Source organism: Sus scrofa, chromosome 4 (assembly GCF_054392235.1).
Source record: "Sus scrofa isolate SSC_HxYL_T2T_F1_AM1 chromosome 4, Sscrofa_HxYL_maternal_Yorkshire_Landrace_v2.0, whole genome shotgun sequence".
In the NCBI taxonomy this organism is placed as follows: domain Eukaryota; kingdom Metazoa; phylum Chordata; class Mammalia; order Artiodactyla; family Suidae; genus Sus; species Sus scrofa.
The window spans coordinates 32171001-32187776 of NC_139386.1; the positions used below are offsets into that span (position 1 = coordinate 32171001).

Below are 16776 nucleotides of genomic sequence, written 5' to 3' on the forward strand. Positions count from 1 at the left end.
TTTAAAATTGAATCATTTTATTCAATATTAAGGCCTAGCAGAATTTCCCTACAATCAATGCATTTGCTGAAACTTCCTAAATTTTGTGCCCTGCTCCATGTATTTTTCTCTTTTCTTCCCCTTTCTGTCAAGCCCTTTAAGAGAATGGTTTACTATTACCTAACCATAGCAATCAAGACAATATGGTATTGGGAGGGAAAGACATACAGATCTATGCAATGGAGCAGAACAGCAGAAAACCCTACGTACACGCACACAAACATACCCAAAGGAGGTTTGACAAAGAGGCAAAAGAAGAAATTCAGTGGAGGAAGGGCAGCCTTTACACCAAATGTTACTAAAATAATTGCGTATGAAAAGAGAGGAAAAAAAAATGATCCTTAACCTAAGTTTCATACCTTAGAAAATAAACTCAAAATGAATCATGGCCATACTATAAAACCACACTTTTAGAAAACAAACAGGAGAAAATGTTTGGAATCCAGGTATAGGCAATGAAATCTTACCAGACTTGATGTCAAAAGCAGTCACTCTAAAAGTAAGACTTAAATTGGATATCTTCAATTTTTATTTTTGCTTTTTAGGGCCATGCAGCATATAGAGGTTCCTAGGCTAGGGGTCGAATTGGAGCCACAGCAACATCCTTAACCCACTGAGCGAGGCCAGGGATCAAACCTGCAACTTCATGGTTCCTAGTTGGATTCGTTTCCACTGTGCCACAATAGGAATTCTTGATCTCTTCAAAATTTAAAAGTTTGCCTTGTGAAAACCCTGCTAAGAGGATGAAAGGACATTACAGATTTGGAGGAAATATTTGCAAACCTTATATCCAGCAAAGATCTTTTTCTAAAATATAAAAAATTCTAAGAATTCAATATTTAAAAAACAAACATTAGAAAATTATCAAACTACATGAACAAACATTTGATGATGCAAATAAGCATAGGAAAAGATATTCAATCCCTTAACCATTACATAAATGCAAATTAAGGCCATAGTGAATTAATGCCATCCACTTAAGAATGTATAATAAAGTATAATGACACCACCAAATGACAGCAATGATATGAAGAAACTAGATCAAACATCTATTGCTGGTGGGAATACAAAATGGTGCCAGAAGAACTACTGTGAAGGGAACAGTTTAAATGCTCAAAATCCCTGTAACTGTAGAGTCTTTGTCATTCAACATCTCAGTTTTGAGATGAGTAGAAACTGCCTTCTCTCCATCCAATAAACTCATTAAGTTTATCTGTGCATCAAATAAAGCCCTTCAAATAAAGTCAGATCACAACCAAAAAAAAAAAAATAATAGGCATCCATTCTTTACTTGTTTCTTCAACCAACACAGTAGGAAAGGCAAGCCTCCCCTCTTCTTGGAGGGAATCTCTAGTGATACTAGATCCTACCCTTTCCTGTCCTCTTAAGAGCTTCATTCTATCAATTATCCTCTATTTCTGGTATTTTTCATTTTCCCCCTCTCTAATAGCTTTTTCCCTACACTCAGTGCATTTGCAGGAACTTCTTCCTAAATTTTGTGTCTGGCTCCTTGTATTTTTCTCTTTTCTTCCCCTTTCTGTCAAGCCCTTTAAGAGAATGGTTTGCTTTCAGTGTTGCACTTTTCTCATTTTAAGTTAACTCCTTAACTCACCACAGTCTGTTTTCTGCCTCCCAGCACTCTACTGAAGCTGTTGCCACCAAGGTCACCTATAATCTCTGAGTTGCTAAATCCAACTCTCCCTTCTTATCTTACTTAACATTTAACACTTACTTAACAGCAGAATTTGACCCACTGACCATGGTCTCTTTTCCCTTGGCATTCGTGATCCCCTTCTCTCCTGGTTTTTCTCTGCCCTCTTTGGCCCATTCTTTCTTTGTCTCCTTCAAAGATATCCCTTTTCTTTTTTTCCCTTAAATATTGGTGTTTCCCAGGATGATATATTATATACTTTTCTTGCTCTCTATAGTCCATGTTCTACTTGCTTGTCACCTCTGCTGATTGTTTGCAATTCTATCTCTCTAGATCAGATGTCTCTCAAACTATAAACCCATAAGCCATTTTGATGTTACTTAAGCATCTTGAACTCGAAATCTCCAATGTGAATTTATCAACCTCCATATTGCTCTTTCTGCTATATTCCTCATTCTAATTCTACTGTTCGTGCCATCACTTCTTCCAAATATCTTGGAAACAACACAAGACTCATTTCTCTCTTACCATCAAATTCTGTTGATACAAGTCCCTTAATATATTTGGGAACTTACCTCTTTATTTCTGAAATTACTCTGTTCATTTAAGCCATCAGCTCCTTCTACAGTTTATTTTTTTATTTATCAATTTTTTATTGTTATTTCCCCAGCACAATTTTTTTTTCTAGTGTACAGCATGGTGACCCAGTTACACATACATTTATGCCTTCTTTTTTCTCCCGTTATCATGCTCCATTATAAGAGACTAGACATAGTTCTCAGTGCTACACAGCAGGATCTCATTCTTCCTTCATTTGGTCCTACCATTTTTTTTCTTTTTTTAAAAAATAATTTTATGGCTCTACCCACAGCATATGGAAGTCCCCAGGCTGAGAACTGAATCCAAGCCACAGCTGCAACCTACACCACAGCTATGGTAACATCAGATCCTTTAACCCACTGAACTGGGCCAGGGATCAAAGCTGTACCTCCTCAGTGACTCAAGCTGCTACAGTCAGATCCTTAACCCACTGCTCCACAGCAGGAACTCTGGTTTTGCCATTTTCTAATGCTCATACTTCACAATGCTTCCAGTATTACTTTTCTAAAATGGAACTCTAAGTCACTTTCCTATTTTAAATCCTTAAATTCTCACATTCTTCATTATAAAACCCATGTTACTTAGTAAGTGAAGTATACCAGGATCTCTATATTCCACTTCTGCTTATTCTTATACTACTCAGAAGCAGTTTTGATTGTAAGTAACAGGAAGTCTGAGTTAATGATACTGAAATATGTAGGCATACTTTATTCATATAATAAGTTCAGAGGTTGCTGGTGGTGAAGTCATTAAAAAATGTCATCTAATATTCATAATCTTTTTATCATAACTCACTATCTTATGGTATGTTGGTTTATTGTCTCATGGTCACCAAAAATACTACTTTAGTTTCAGAAGTCCTACCTGTATTCAAGGGTGGAAGAAAACAGAGAATGGTGCTGCTATGCTTGATCATCTTATCAGGAAGAGTTAATGCCTTCCTTTGTTGTCCTCAGAATACCTTCACTTGCTTTTCCTTGCCCATAAAGGGAATCACGTGACCCTTGCCACCAGGGTTTCATCACTTGTATACCAAGTTCAAGAACGTATTTTCTAAAGCTTTTGCATCGCAAAGAAAACCATAAACAAAATGAAAAAAGAACCAACAGAATGGGAGAAAATATTTGTAAATGATGCAATTGACAAAGGATTAAACTCCACAATAAATAAATAGCTCATACAGCTCAATATGAAAAAAAACCACAACCCAATAAAAAATGAATAGATCTAAATAGGAATTTCTCTGAAGAAGACATACAGATAGTCAAAAGGCACATGAACAAATGGTCGACATTGTTAATTATGAGAGAGATGCAAATCAAAACTACAGTAGAGTATCACGTCACAACAGTCAGAATGGCCATCATCAAAAAGTCTACAAACAATAAGTGCTGGAGGGGGTGTGGAAAAAAGTCTACACTGTTGGTGGGAAGGTATATTGGTACAACCACTGTGGAGAACAGTATGAAAGTTCCTTAAAAAACTGAAAATAGAAATACCACATGATCTTGCAGTCCCACTCCAGGGTATATATCCAGATAAAACCATAATTCAAAAAGATACAGAGAGTTCCTGTTGTGGCTCAGGGGGTTAAGAATCTGACTAGTATCCATGAGGAATTGGGTCCTATCCCTGGCCTCCTTCAGTGGATTAAAGGATCCAGCATTGCTGTAAGCTGTGGTGTAGGTCACAGACCTGGCTCAGATCTGGTGTTGCTGTGACTGTGGTGTGGGCCAGCATGTGCAGCGATAAAAAGAAAAAAAAAAAAAGATACATGTACCCCAATAATCACTGCAGCAGTATTTACAACAAGCAAGACATAGAAGCAACCTAACTGTCCATCAACAGACGAATGGATTAACGTGGTATATTTATATTTGGGATATTATTCGGACATAAAAAAAGAATTAAATAATGTGATTTGCAGCAGCATGGATGGACTGGGAGATTATCATTCTAAGCAAAGTAAGCCATACAGAAAAAAGACAAACATCACATGATATAGCTTATGCGTGAAATCTAAAAAAAAAAAAAAAAAAAAAAAAAAGATACGGATGAACTTATACACAAGACAGAAATAGACCCAGACACATAGCAAACAAACTTATGGTTACCAAAGGGGAAAGGAGACAAGTGATAAATTAGGAGTTTGGAATGAACAGATACACACTACTATTTATAAAACAGATAACCAACAAGGACCTACTGTATAGCACAGGGAACCATACTCAATGTTTTGTAAAAACCTATAAGGGAAAAGAATTGAAGAAAATAGACTTGTATGTATAATTGAATGTATAACTGAATCACTCTGCTGTACACCTGAAACTAATGTAACATTATAAATTGACTGTGCTTCAATTTTTTAAAAAAAGAAAAAAATTAAATAGAAAGAACCCATTTTCTATTTCCTGAACAATTAAGGATAAAATTCCACGTCCATAATTCTAGGTCTTTCATATTTGGCTTTTAATTATTTTTTTTAAACCAAAGTTAAAGAAATCTTTACCATGGTTATCATTCGCCAGATCCTTCCAATATAGTTTTTTATCAACTAAAGCCTTCAGTTCTCTATTCTCAGAATCTAATCACCCTCAAAACAGTATTATAATCTTGGCCTTTATATTGTTCAGACTATGAATCTTAACTTACTGATGAGACTGTAGCTCTTAAATAGCAGGAATCATAGCTCAAACTTCTTTTTCATCCTTTCAGCAATTGATGGATACACACTGAATTGAAGTAAATTAAAATTGTGGAGCTACAGATCGTCAGTAGATAATATGTGTTCCTCCAGTATTCTTATTATGAATGAAGATCTTATTAGGTACTTGATTGCCTTCTTTACTCAGATACTTATTGATCACCTTAAATATGACAGGCCTATATTATATCTTGGGAAAAGAGCAATAGACATTTTTCTTTGAGACATTCATTCTTTATTTAAATGTAATGTTATGAAAAATAAATCAAATAGTTTAATATTGAAGAGTTGGAAACAAATGGAAAAATTAATATCATTAATTAATTATGAAATATAAATTTATTTAGATGTATATTTGAACATGAATCTAACATGTGTCCTGTTCCTGTTCTACACATAGCACAATTTAAATGTTCAGGAGAAATGTGATTCCTTTGATTTTTCTATAACTAATCTGGTCTTTTTCTTCAAATCCACTTCTCTACTGATTAAAGGGAAAGAAAATTAACTAAAATCTAATCAGTAATTTAAACAGCCCTTTCAAATAAGACTCCTCATTTCATTTGGATAAGAACACCTAGTCTCCCAGGAAGATGTCTATGCTTGCTTCCATCTCTAAGATGATGTCTGGGTTGATAAGGCAACTAGAAGTGCTGCTAGAACTTATGATGTGCCTTTTGGTACTTGTTTGGGTTCAGTAGTCTTCCTGGCTGGCTTAGATTCCACCAGTTCTTACTGAAATAATTGACCTCTAGAATTTGGCTGAGATCACATTCATTCCAGCTCTTCAGTTTGGGGATAAAGATGCTGCCTTCTCACTCTCATGATCCTCTCTGGCAAGCTCTATAACCATGCTCAGAGCTAATTCTGGAAGCAAGGATGGCTCAGAAAAGCAACATTTCAGAGTCTTTCTTTGACTGACCATGCTGACCAGCCAAATTGACCTTTAATTGGTCTAAGATAGTCTTCCAAGAGACTTCCTGTCAGATTTTCAAGTGGACTATGGGATTCCTTTCTATCTTAATCATGACTCTTACTTTCTTATAGCCCAGAGAAGAAAAGTATCAGTGAACCTTAATTGTGCTCCCTTGCATTTCTATTTCTCTCTTCTTTCTACTTCCTACTAATCTCCAAAATTGGAAAAGATAGGCTTTTCATTTCTTATCCTTCTTTTCTCATATTTCAACTAAGCCTTAATTGTGGCCGGCAATATCTCCTCTACTGTGGGAGAATTCTAGGAGCATGGGTCATGGAGGCTTTGTTGTTAGATAAAGTGGGAAATAAATAAATCTGGAAAATTGTCTTTCAAGATGACAGCCTGTTTTACTGCTTAATTCTATTTTGGCTTTCAAAACCTGGATACACCTCTCTATCCCTATTTTCCTCACATATAAACCCTGAGAGATGGATGCCTTAGGCCAAAAGAGTGAAGGTCACATACCCAGGAAGAAAAAGGAAAATCATATTAAAAATTTAAAACTATTATCCTTGTTAGAAAGGGTTCAAACATATAGTATATAGTTTCCTATTCCCACTTTTAAGATTGAAAATTTGCACACTATACTTAACTCTAAAAACACTCTCCTATTTCATGCCCATTATTCAAAATCATCTCCTCTCTCAAATCCCTCCTTAAAACTTCTCTGAAACCTTTTATAAGAAGGGAGCCTGAAGGTCTTTTCTTAAAGACAAGAAAGCAGGTTGAATTTAAATAAAAGACAGTCTAAGATAGACCAAGCACATGGGAAGAAAAAATTAATAAGCTCACCTCTTTCAAGTAGCTTTTTCCATTGAGTTTTTACATTTTAACTCCTTGTTTTATTTTTATCTCTAATGTAAAAATATTCTTCATGGATTGTAATGCTTTTCATTTTGAAATATATCAAATTCATTTCAACCTCTACTAATAACAGTAGTAAATTTAAAATAAAATACCAGTAAATGTCACATTGAATTTCCTTCTAACTCAAATAGAGATAATAATGCCTTTTCCCAGACCTTCTCAAGGAATCTATGAGGATAAAATGGATAAAGTTTTAGGATGATTTAAGCTTATTAGGGAAACAATATGAAGTATAATAGTTCCCATCTCTTCAGAGTTCACGCTTCCTTGAAGTAGTTTCTAATTCACCATGATTGTAGGCTTTTTGGGGTTTCTCCTGTGTTCATGGACATTTTATATTTGTATGCAATAAATTGTTTGGATTATAAATAGGTTTATGAAATAATGGCAGAGAAGCAAAGAGTGAAGCAAATGTGTACAAAATTAAGGAATGTATGGTCTTTGAAACATTAATTTTTATTGCAAACAAAATTATATTTGTGCAAAAATATAATTTATGCAATATTCTGATTTGTTGTCATTTTAATTTTTGATAAAATTTTCTATCCAGAAGTAAATTTTCTACATCACTGATGTGACTTATGGCATAATTTTTAAGTAAGTCTCAAGCTTCACAGCAGGTTGTACTGGCTCCAAAGGCTACTAATATCAGACTATAAAAATGCAAAGGTGGTTTTCAATTTTAAGTTTGCTAAATCAGCTGGACTGAACTTGAGTTACTTTCTCATGATGGAGAAATATGGACAGTTTTCATAATATATTTTATGATACACTTATTATGCTATATCCCAAGGAGTTTTAAATAACTTAAAAGTAGATAGTGTTCCTTTAATGTCTCAACAAGTTAAAGAAAAAATAATCATCAGTAAAGACTGATGCAAGATACTATACGCCAAATAACCCATGTCCCACTTTTTATAGCAGATTCATAAACCAGAGCTATAAAACTACACATATTTTATAAAGTCTCCAAACATACATAACATGAAAATTTTCTCTTACTTTTTGTGCTTTTGGAGCTATCTAACACTTGGCTTAAATGGAAGTCAGCAAATCAAATACAGACCTGCCTCTTCCCCCCACCAAATTAGAGAAACAAGATATTAAAAAATCTGCTTCTTTTCCCCTGAATAGTCTCACTTTCACATAAAAGAACTGAATCAAGTGTATAATTACTGGCAGCTCCCAGGCACATGCTTCATCCTGAGCCTACCAGGCATGGAAGGGGTATGCAAGCCTTTCCAAGAATGCCTGGAGGGGCTTGTTTGGCAGGGTTCAAATCTCTGGTGAATGACTGGCTGTAGCTCTGATGAAAATAACAGTTAAATAAATCCTGACTTAGAAATACGTGTCTGACTTTTCTAACATAAGTGCCTTGGTACCTCCAACTGCTATGGAAATGTCCTCACTTCAAAAATATCAGATGATACAGCAGGGCACAATTTTTTTTCCTCCTTGTCCAGCAAAATCATATAGTCCTGGGCATGCAAACTGTGTGCACCATGCCATGTGTCCTAAGCCTTTCTGGGGATGATTGTTGGAGCCTGGTAAGAATGAAACAGCCATTATTTATATGTTAGTTGCCTCCCTCTACCCGCACCCCCCAAAAAAAAAATTCCACAGGAACTAGAGTTTTTGTTTGTTGGGTGGTGTTTTTCTATGTAGTGAATAATGATCTCATACGAAAAATTTTAAATGTAATAATATCTATATAACCCCCCTCACATACTCTCTATCTTCTCTTTCTAGTCTCCCATTGCTCTGTGAGAGACAACCTGGTCTGCTTCTCAACTCAGTATTCTTGTACCTGCTACTTCTTTTGCCGAGATTCTTCCCTCACACGACATCATTTGGAGCTCTCCTCAAATGTCACCAACTGTCATCGAGAAAGCCCATTCACAAACTCCTGGAAAATTAAAAAAGAATATGGGTAATAAAATAAAGTCTAACCTTTTTCTTTCTTTTCCCTTATGCTGAGTCTGCTGTCACTTGCTCCTAGGGTGTAGCTTGCAGGACCCTCCCACCCAGAGCTTCAGAGCAGTTGCTCAGGCAAAATGGCCGCAGCAACACCTCAGGTTGGCTGGCCCTGTGCAGAAGCGCCGCAACCCCACACGGCAATCCAAGACAGTGGTGGCCAGCCATGCGCAGAGATGCTGCGCCTGGCACTGTGATTTGGTGCCTGAGTCAGACCCGGAGAACTCTCCCTCCTCTCCCTGATGAGCTCCCCATAAAGCAGCTCCCCTGACTGACAGCCTGTTAGGGACAGCATGAACTCTAGACCGTGAACTCCCCCTTCTCTATTCTCTAACAGAAGAAAGCTTTCCTTGGCTTCTGACCCAGACTCAGCTTGTTCTGTTGGCTGAATGGCATGGGGCAGAAGGACCCTTGTTGGGGACCAACTTAGGAAGATAGGTAACAAATTCAGAGAGTTCTTCCCCAGCTAGTCTGTCTTTCTCTCCATCCCTGAAAACTGTTTATTTTTCTTCATAGCACTTATTGCTGACAGGTTTCAGTGTACTTTGACATTTTCTCCTTCACCAGCTGAAATGTGAATTCCATGAGGGCAGGGACTTTGTCTATTTAATTAATACTGTATGCCTGGTGCATATACTGTAGTTGTTTCATAAATTATTCCTCATGAATGATCATTTTTATAAAAGCAGAGGGGAACTGGATTTAGATCATATGAACACCTGGGAGTATTGTATGAATGCAAAAACAATAAACAAGGTATTATATACATTTTGAAAATGCCTATGAAATAACACTAAAAAGGGAAAAGCTCAGAGATGTTCTCATAATGCTAGCTTTACATGTATTTTTTTAAATGAGAACGTGTTGGTGAGGTACAAGATGAATCTGATTTGTATTGAATTCAACTTACTAGTTTAAAATGTTAAAGCAAACATCGAATGCAGCCAGCAAGAAGCTTTTCTTTTTCTTTCTCTTTTTTGTCTTTTTGGGGCCACAAGCACCGCATATGGAGGTTCCCAGGCTAGGGGCCTCCAGCCTACACAACACCACAGCCCCAGCAACACCAGATCCAAGACACATCTGCAACCTACACCACAGCTCATGGCAACGCCCAATCCTTAAGCCACGGAGGGTAGGCCAGGGATTGAACCTGCATCCTCATGGATATATGTCAGGTCCATTTCAACTGAGCCACAATGAGAACTCCCCTTTTCGTTTTGAGATGACGTAAACATATTTTTGCATATTAAAGCTCTGAATTCTTTCTAACCTTGAAATATTTTCCCACTTAAGATGGTGCAAAGATAATTAATGATACACATTCTGGAGTGACCCTCACTTCTATTGGTGTGTGGATGGTGGCCTTGTCAGTGACACAAATGGAGGGTGACGCTATAATAACTGACGTAGAGTTGGCTGCTCATCTTAGTAACACGTGTTACGATGCTCAGAATCATTTTACTGTGGTTCTTGTCTCCTCCTTACTCTCACTTCTTTGTGGAAATAAATCATTTACAAGTTAATGTTTCAGAAATACAGACCAGAGTCTCTTCTCACTGAGGAGAACACCCATACTCAAAAGATTTCCATCACTCCTCAGTGCTTCCTCATAGATGATTTTCTTCATTTCTATCGCAATTCATATATGCTGCTACAGTATTGTCTTTCTGGGACATTTAGTGTGGAGTCCTGCTTCTCACAGGTGCTTGGAAGATGCCTTTTCGATGATCATTAAGCAGTGATTACTTGACAGGCTAAGATTCAGAGGATATGTTCAAGTGGGTTATCATCAGGCAATCCATATTTTTTAAGTGTTTTTATATTTGTCAGTTCAAAGTTATTCAGAAAACATGAATATCTCAATGAGATGTATTACTTATACTTGCAGGAAAATATCCTATGCAGCATTCTCCTCACGCAGATGCATCCATATAGCATATAGAGACCTGGATAATGGATTATAGATGTTGGTAATACTTTTATATTTACATATTTTAAATAAGAAGGTCACATCCCTAGGAGAGAAATTACTGAAAAATGGAGAAGCCCAGAAGAGCACTATCTTCATGTATTATTATTAGTAGGTTAGTATATTTCCTTACAGTAATTTGTCTGATGCATCTATATCATCATATGTATAATTTCACATCTGGTCTTTAATCACTTAACATCGCATCATAAATACTTTTCATAGTTCTTACATAGTGTTTTAATCGTAGTTTTGTTTCTGGAATAATATCAAGAAAATGTACTTTACCTTCTCATTATTTGATATCCAGATAAATTCTAATATAATGTCATTATTAATAGTGTAGCTATTGATATCTTTATCCTTAAAGATTTTTCCTACACTTTGGATGACTATTTCTTTAGGGTAGATTCCCAGACAAGTTATTAATTGGTCACTGGTTAGAAATATGTTTATCAAACTTAATACAATATTACTAAATAACTCCAAAATGTACTATTTAAGTGCCAACTTCATGATACTTTTGCCACACTGATTATTATCATTACATCTTATTTATATCCTAATTTCAATTTCTTTAGGTAGCAAAAAAATTGATGAGACTGAACATCTTTTCATATGCTTGATCTCTAATCTTTGTGCATCTGACATGGGCTTTGCTTCTGTTCTTACAACTGTTGTATTGACTACATTGTGCATATATTGCTGTTTCCTTGGGTTTCCACATTAAAATCTCTTGATATTAAGAATATAGACACTGAAGGGAATTTCTATATAAATATAAAATATTTGTCCAGTAATTTCCAAGACTATTTTCTTTTATATTTCTATTAATTCACACAGGAAAGCTTAAAATGTTTGAAAATTTAAAAATTTTCATGTGTTAGGAGCTCCAGTTGTGGCTGGCACAGTAGAAACAAATCCGACTAGTGACCATGAGGTTGTGCGTTTGATCCCTGGCCTTGCTCAGTGGGTTAAAGATCTGGTGTTGCCATGAGCTGTGGTGTAGATAGCAGACGAGGCTCAGATCCTACATTGTTGTGGCTTTGGTGTAGGCCAGCAGCTGTAGCTCTGATTCAACCCCTAGCCTGGGAACCTCCATGTGCTGTGGGTGTGGCACTAAAAAGCAAAAAAATAAAAAAATAAAAATAAAAAAATAAAATTTTCATGTATTAAAATCTTCACAATATTTGTCATCTTAATGTACAATATGACAGTGCTTTACATAAGATTTCATCTTTTATTTTCTTGCCTTTGAAACACAATTTAACTTTAAATATGCACCTAGAATTTTTTTCTGGTATGTTATATGGACATTTTTAAACTATGTTTTGAATCAGTTCTTTCAAAATAATTCAAGTTTCCCATCAGTTTCTCTTGCCTCTTTATCAGCTATTAACAATTCATGAGCCAAAAGATCTATTTCTGTCTTGCCTTTTTTTTTTTTTTTTTTTTTTTTTTTTTTGTCTTTTTACCTTTTCTAGGGTTACACCCACGGCATATGGAAGTTCCCAGGCTAGGGGTTTCATTTGGAGCTATAGCCGCTGGCCTATGCCAGAGCTACAGCAACAGGGATCCGAGCTGCGTCTGTGACCTACACCACAGCTCATGGCAACGCCAGATCCTTAACCCACTGAGCAAGGCCAGGGATCAAACCCGAAACCTCATGGTTCCTAGTCCAGATTCGCTAACCACTGAGCCACGACAGGAACTCCTGTCTTATCTATTCTTTTCCAGTTGCTTTTATTTGCACATTCTAGGGCTAAACCAGAGGGTCTTTAATTATTACAATTTAGAATAGTTAATACTCTCTAATTTTATTTTCAATAAACTTATTTTCAATATTTTTCTTTTATAATTTCTCAAATTATATCTCTCCAATAAGACTTAGAATCTTTATAAAATATATTTTCATATATTTTTAACAAATAGAATCCAACTGTTCTGTGGAACAATCTATTAGATAACTTCAATAATATATGCTTTTTTATTGTATAACCTTTTTATTATGAAACATTATTTATGCAAGGGATCAAATAGTATATAGGTACATTTAAATGATAGTAAAAGAACATGAATACACTCATCAATCTTAAGAAAAAAAATGCCATTATCTTCCAAACCCTGTGTCCCATTTCTTAATTGCTTTCCTTTTTCTCTGACCAGAGAGAACAGATCATGACTTTTGTTAGAGTAATTTCTTTGCCCTTTAAAGTTTTATCATCTAGATTTGAAATTTTAATTTTCATTGTTTTAAAGCAATATTTCAATTTTCCTTGGTCTTGTTCTTTTAACCTAATTTTAGGTTTGAGACATCCATTTATGAGTCTTCACACTGTCTTCACTCATTTTTTAGTCCTGTATACTATTCCATATACATAACAATTGTTTATCCAGTCTACTCTTAATGAGATTTGGATGGTTTTTTTATTTGCAAGAATTATAGATATGCTATAAATATGCTTTTGCATGCATCCTGGGACACATGTGCAAAACTTTCTCAGAGGTATGCATCTAGTAAATGAATTGTTGGATTATAACATGCAATGAATGGCTTAAGCAACTCCAAGATGAGTTGCCATTAATTAATATGGGGAAGGCTCTGGCAGAAGTAATATTTGGTGGAAATTCAGAAGTTCAGTTTTTTGCATGTCCAGTTTTGAGGTGTTTTCAAAATGACTTCTTAGAGGAAATAACAAGTGAGTGTTTTGTATACAAATCTAAGACACTGGTTTATGAGAGTGGCTATAGCTAGAGACACAAATATGGAAGATGCATCATGCAGGAAGATTTCAAGAAGAGTTGAATAAAATTTCTATTTAAATAAGAAGGTAATATTTAAGGAAACCACAAAGGGTACCAGGGGTATCCAGGGAACTAACACTAAACCATGTGGATGCTAAGGCTAAAGGGAAAGAGAGAGAGAGCAGTTACCAGACCCTGAAGAAATACATGCCTGCCTATCTATCTATCTATCTATCTATCTATCTATCTATCTATCTACCATCTATCTATCATCTATCTATCTATCTATCTGTGGCTCAGAGTTTTAGTTTTATTGTGACACCAGTTAAAGTTATGTTTTATCTCCTTTGCATTTCCTTGCATATCTTTTGTATGTATCACTTTCTCTTTAAAAATATCTTTGTTATTTTTACTTCAGCTTTGTTTTCTTCACCTTATTCATGCTATTTTTTTTTTTTTTGTCTTTTTGCCATTTCTTGGGCCACTCCTGCGGTATATGGAGGTTCCCAGGCTAGGGGTCTAATTGGAGCTGTAGCCATCAGCCTATGCCAGAGCCACAGCAATGTGGGATCCAAGCCGCATCTGCAACCTACACCACAGCTCACGGCAACGCCAGATCCTTTGACCCACTTAGCAAGGCCAGGGACCGAACCCGCAACCTTATGGTTCTTAGTCGGATTCGTTAACCACTGCGCCACAACGGGAACTCCTTCATGCTATTTTCTATGACAGCTACTGAAGTTTCCACAGTGCCTCTTCTCTTTTGGGCCTCTTGTATTATTTCTTAAATAGTTTTGTCTGTTGTCTGTATTTTTTTTCCAAATTCTGTCATTTCTACTTTTACATTCTTTGTTACTTGATCATCTTTTCTCTTGAATTTCTATATGTTTACACTTGGTTCCCGGATAACAGTGGTTACCTCATATTTTTGCCTAGTTTTTCACTCAGATTGGGTTTTAATCTTGCTATTTTACCTTATTTGGGGGAAACGTTTTACTGGTGAGTATTCATCACATGTAAGAAACTCATGCTGCTATTTTTCTTACATTTGTATGGTGTCATTATATAGAGGAAGACCAGTGTTTTTCCTTCTAACTCATACTTGAGAAAGATAGATTTTCCTAGACTACCAGAGAGTGACGTGTGAGGAATAAACAAAGATACTTCTCCAAGCTTCAAAACTGTGCTAGCTGTCTCCCCTAACCCAGGACATTTTCTATCTTCCTCTGCTCTGCTCTCCCCTCAACATGTTAACCTGTACTGACTTTTATTAATGGCCTCCCTTCGATGTGGCTACCATTTGGATTTTGCTGAAGCAGAGGTCCCGTGGGAAACTAGAGTGAGGGAGAACTGTGAAGTCAGGTTTATTCCCCTGACTCCTTCTCTGTGGAGTCATGTGGGTTGGTGGCATCCCTCAGTGAAGTAACCGTTCATCTCAAGGCAGCTCTCTCTATAGTAGTCTCTCATTGTATTTTCTCATGGAATCTAACAGCCATGTAGATGTTAGTGAGATTTATCTTTAACATACACCATGGTCATAGAAGCCAATGATTGTTAAAATTTCATTCTCTGATTACATTCAAACAATGGATCATGGTTAAAAGGGAAAAAAGTATGACTACTTCTTATGATGATGCTTGAGATTTTTTAAAGGGTGGTTTCACTCACAAGGAACCATAAAATTGGCTTAACTCCACATTTTCCTAAATGGTAGATAATATAATTGATATTGTAGTTTATCAATCACATCAGAGCTTTTATAATCTTACTATACTTTTGTTATTTCTGGCATATAAAGACATAATCCATTAATTAACACTGTTGAATTTTGAATTTATCCATCTTCAGTCTTTCACATGTGGGCTTATTCATATGTGCTGAGAAACAATTTTAAATTTCACTCATTTTGTTTTCAAAGTATTTTTGTTCCAGAGTTTTAAGAATAGATTTCATGTAGTAAAAAAAGAAATGTATCATTAAAATTAAAATTAATGTCTCAATATTTGGAGGATGGTATTTCACCCACACTAATTCTTTAAATTTGGTCTCAGGAAAAAGTAGCTAATATTGCCTTCCATTTAATTATTTTTCAAGGCATAGGAAAAATACATCAAAAATATCAACCTGAAAATGATCAATCTAATTAAAGTGCTGTAAGTATGGGGTAGTGGTAATTTTATCTCAAAATGGTGAACTGTAACTTTTTTAAAGGAAATACTCTCCTCTTAAGTGGTCTGTGTGTGTGTGTGGGGGTGTGTGTGTGCCATGAACCATAATTTGAATTTAAATGATTTTTAGAGGATTTAATTTTTGGTATTTATTTAGGATGGAATAGTACTTAGTAAAAAAAGAATAAACATATTGATACACACAACATACATGAATCTCAAAATAATTATGCCAAGTGAAAGAAGGCGGGCTGGTAAAAGTATTTGCAGTATGGTGCCATTTATATAAAATTATAGAAAATGAAAATTAATCTATTGTTATTGAAAGCATATAACTGTCTTAGGTAGGAGAAATTATAAAGGGACATGAGGATACTTTTAGAGGTAATAGTTATGTTCACTGTAATGATTTTGGTGATTGTGCCTCAAAATAACCTCAGTTAAAACACGTCACATTGTACAATTTAAATATCTATGTTTGTTGTATATCAATCATACCTTGATAAAACCATTAAAAAAATAAGGAATTCTATTATTAAATACAGTGGCATAGCTGATATTGGACAATCTGCTGGAATAAGTATCTATAGAAGCTGGATAAAATAATATAAAACAACTGTTTTCAATATTCAGATGCATCCTTAGGAGCTGGTAATCACACAAATTTAGCTTCATATTCACCCAAATGTCTCCTTGATGGCACTATTTAAAATGTGACCAAAGGAATAGAATCCCAAAAGAGAGAAGTTCCACTGAGTAGATGACAACAAAAGTTGGATTTGGGGACCATTAAAACAGTTGGAATTCTAAGGGCAAAATACGATGAAAAATTTTCCCCTGCACCTTTGGCAAATCTCAAGCTGTATATGCCCAAATAAGACTGCAAGACAACTAATATACAGTATTTTCTAGGAAGTTGAGAGGTGAGGAGAGTTTTTAGAAATCACGCAATGTTGGAAAAATACTGGAAATCAGCTCCACTTGGTAAAGACCCTGATAAACAGTGTAGCTATTCAAACCCCATAAAATCCACTCTCTATGATTAAGGGCTGCACTCTAGAAGTAAGGGAAATGGAACCACCA

At 35.6% G+C, this 16776-nt stretch overlaps 1 long non-coding RNA gene across 3 annotated transcripts in view; it reads right to left on the reverse strand.

Moving 5' to 3' along the window:
* Window positions 1-16776, reverse strand: part of LOC110260243 (uncharacterized) — a 585810-nt gene that overhangs the window by 64941 nt on the left and 504093 nt on the right. The window contains exons 6-7 of one of the 3 annotated variants that reach the window (XR_014843510.1): window positions 8645-8743; window positions 8220-8381 (exon numbers count right to left, since the gene is read on the reverse strand). This is a non-coding gene — a long non-coding RNA (uncharacterized LOC110260243). Of the gene's footprint in view, window positions 1-4496; window positions 4537-8219; window positions 8382-8644; window positions 8744-16776 lie in introns of all 3 variants that reach the window. The other 2 variants (XR_014843511.1, XR_014843512.1) reach the window with 2 other exon arrangements.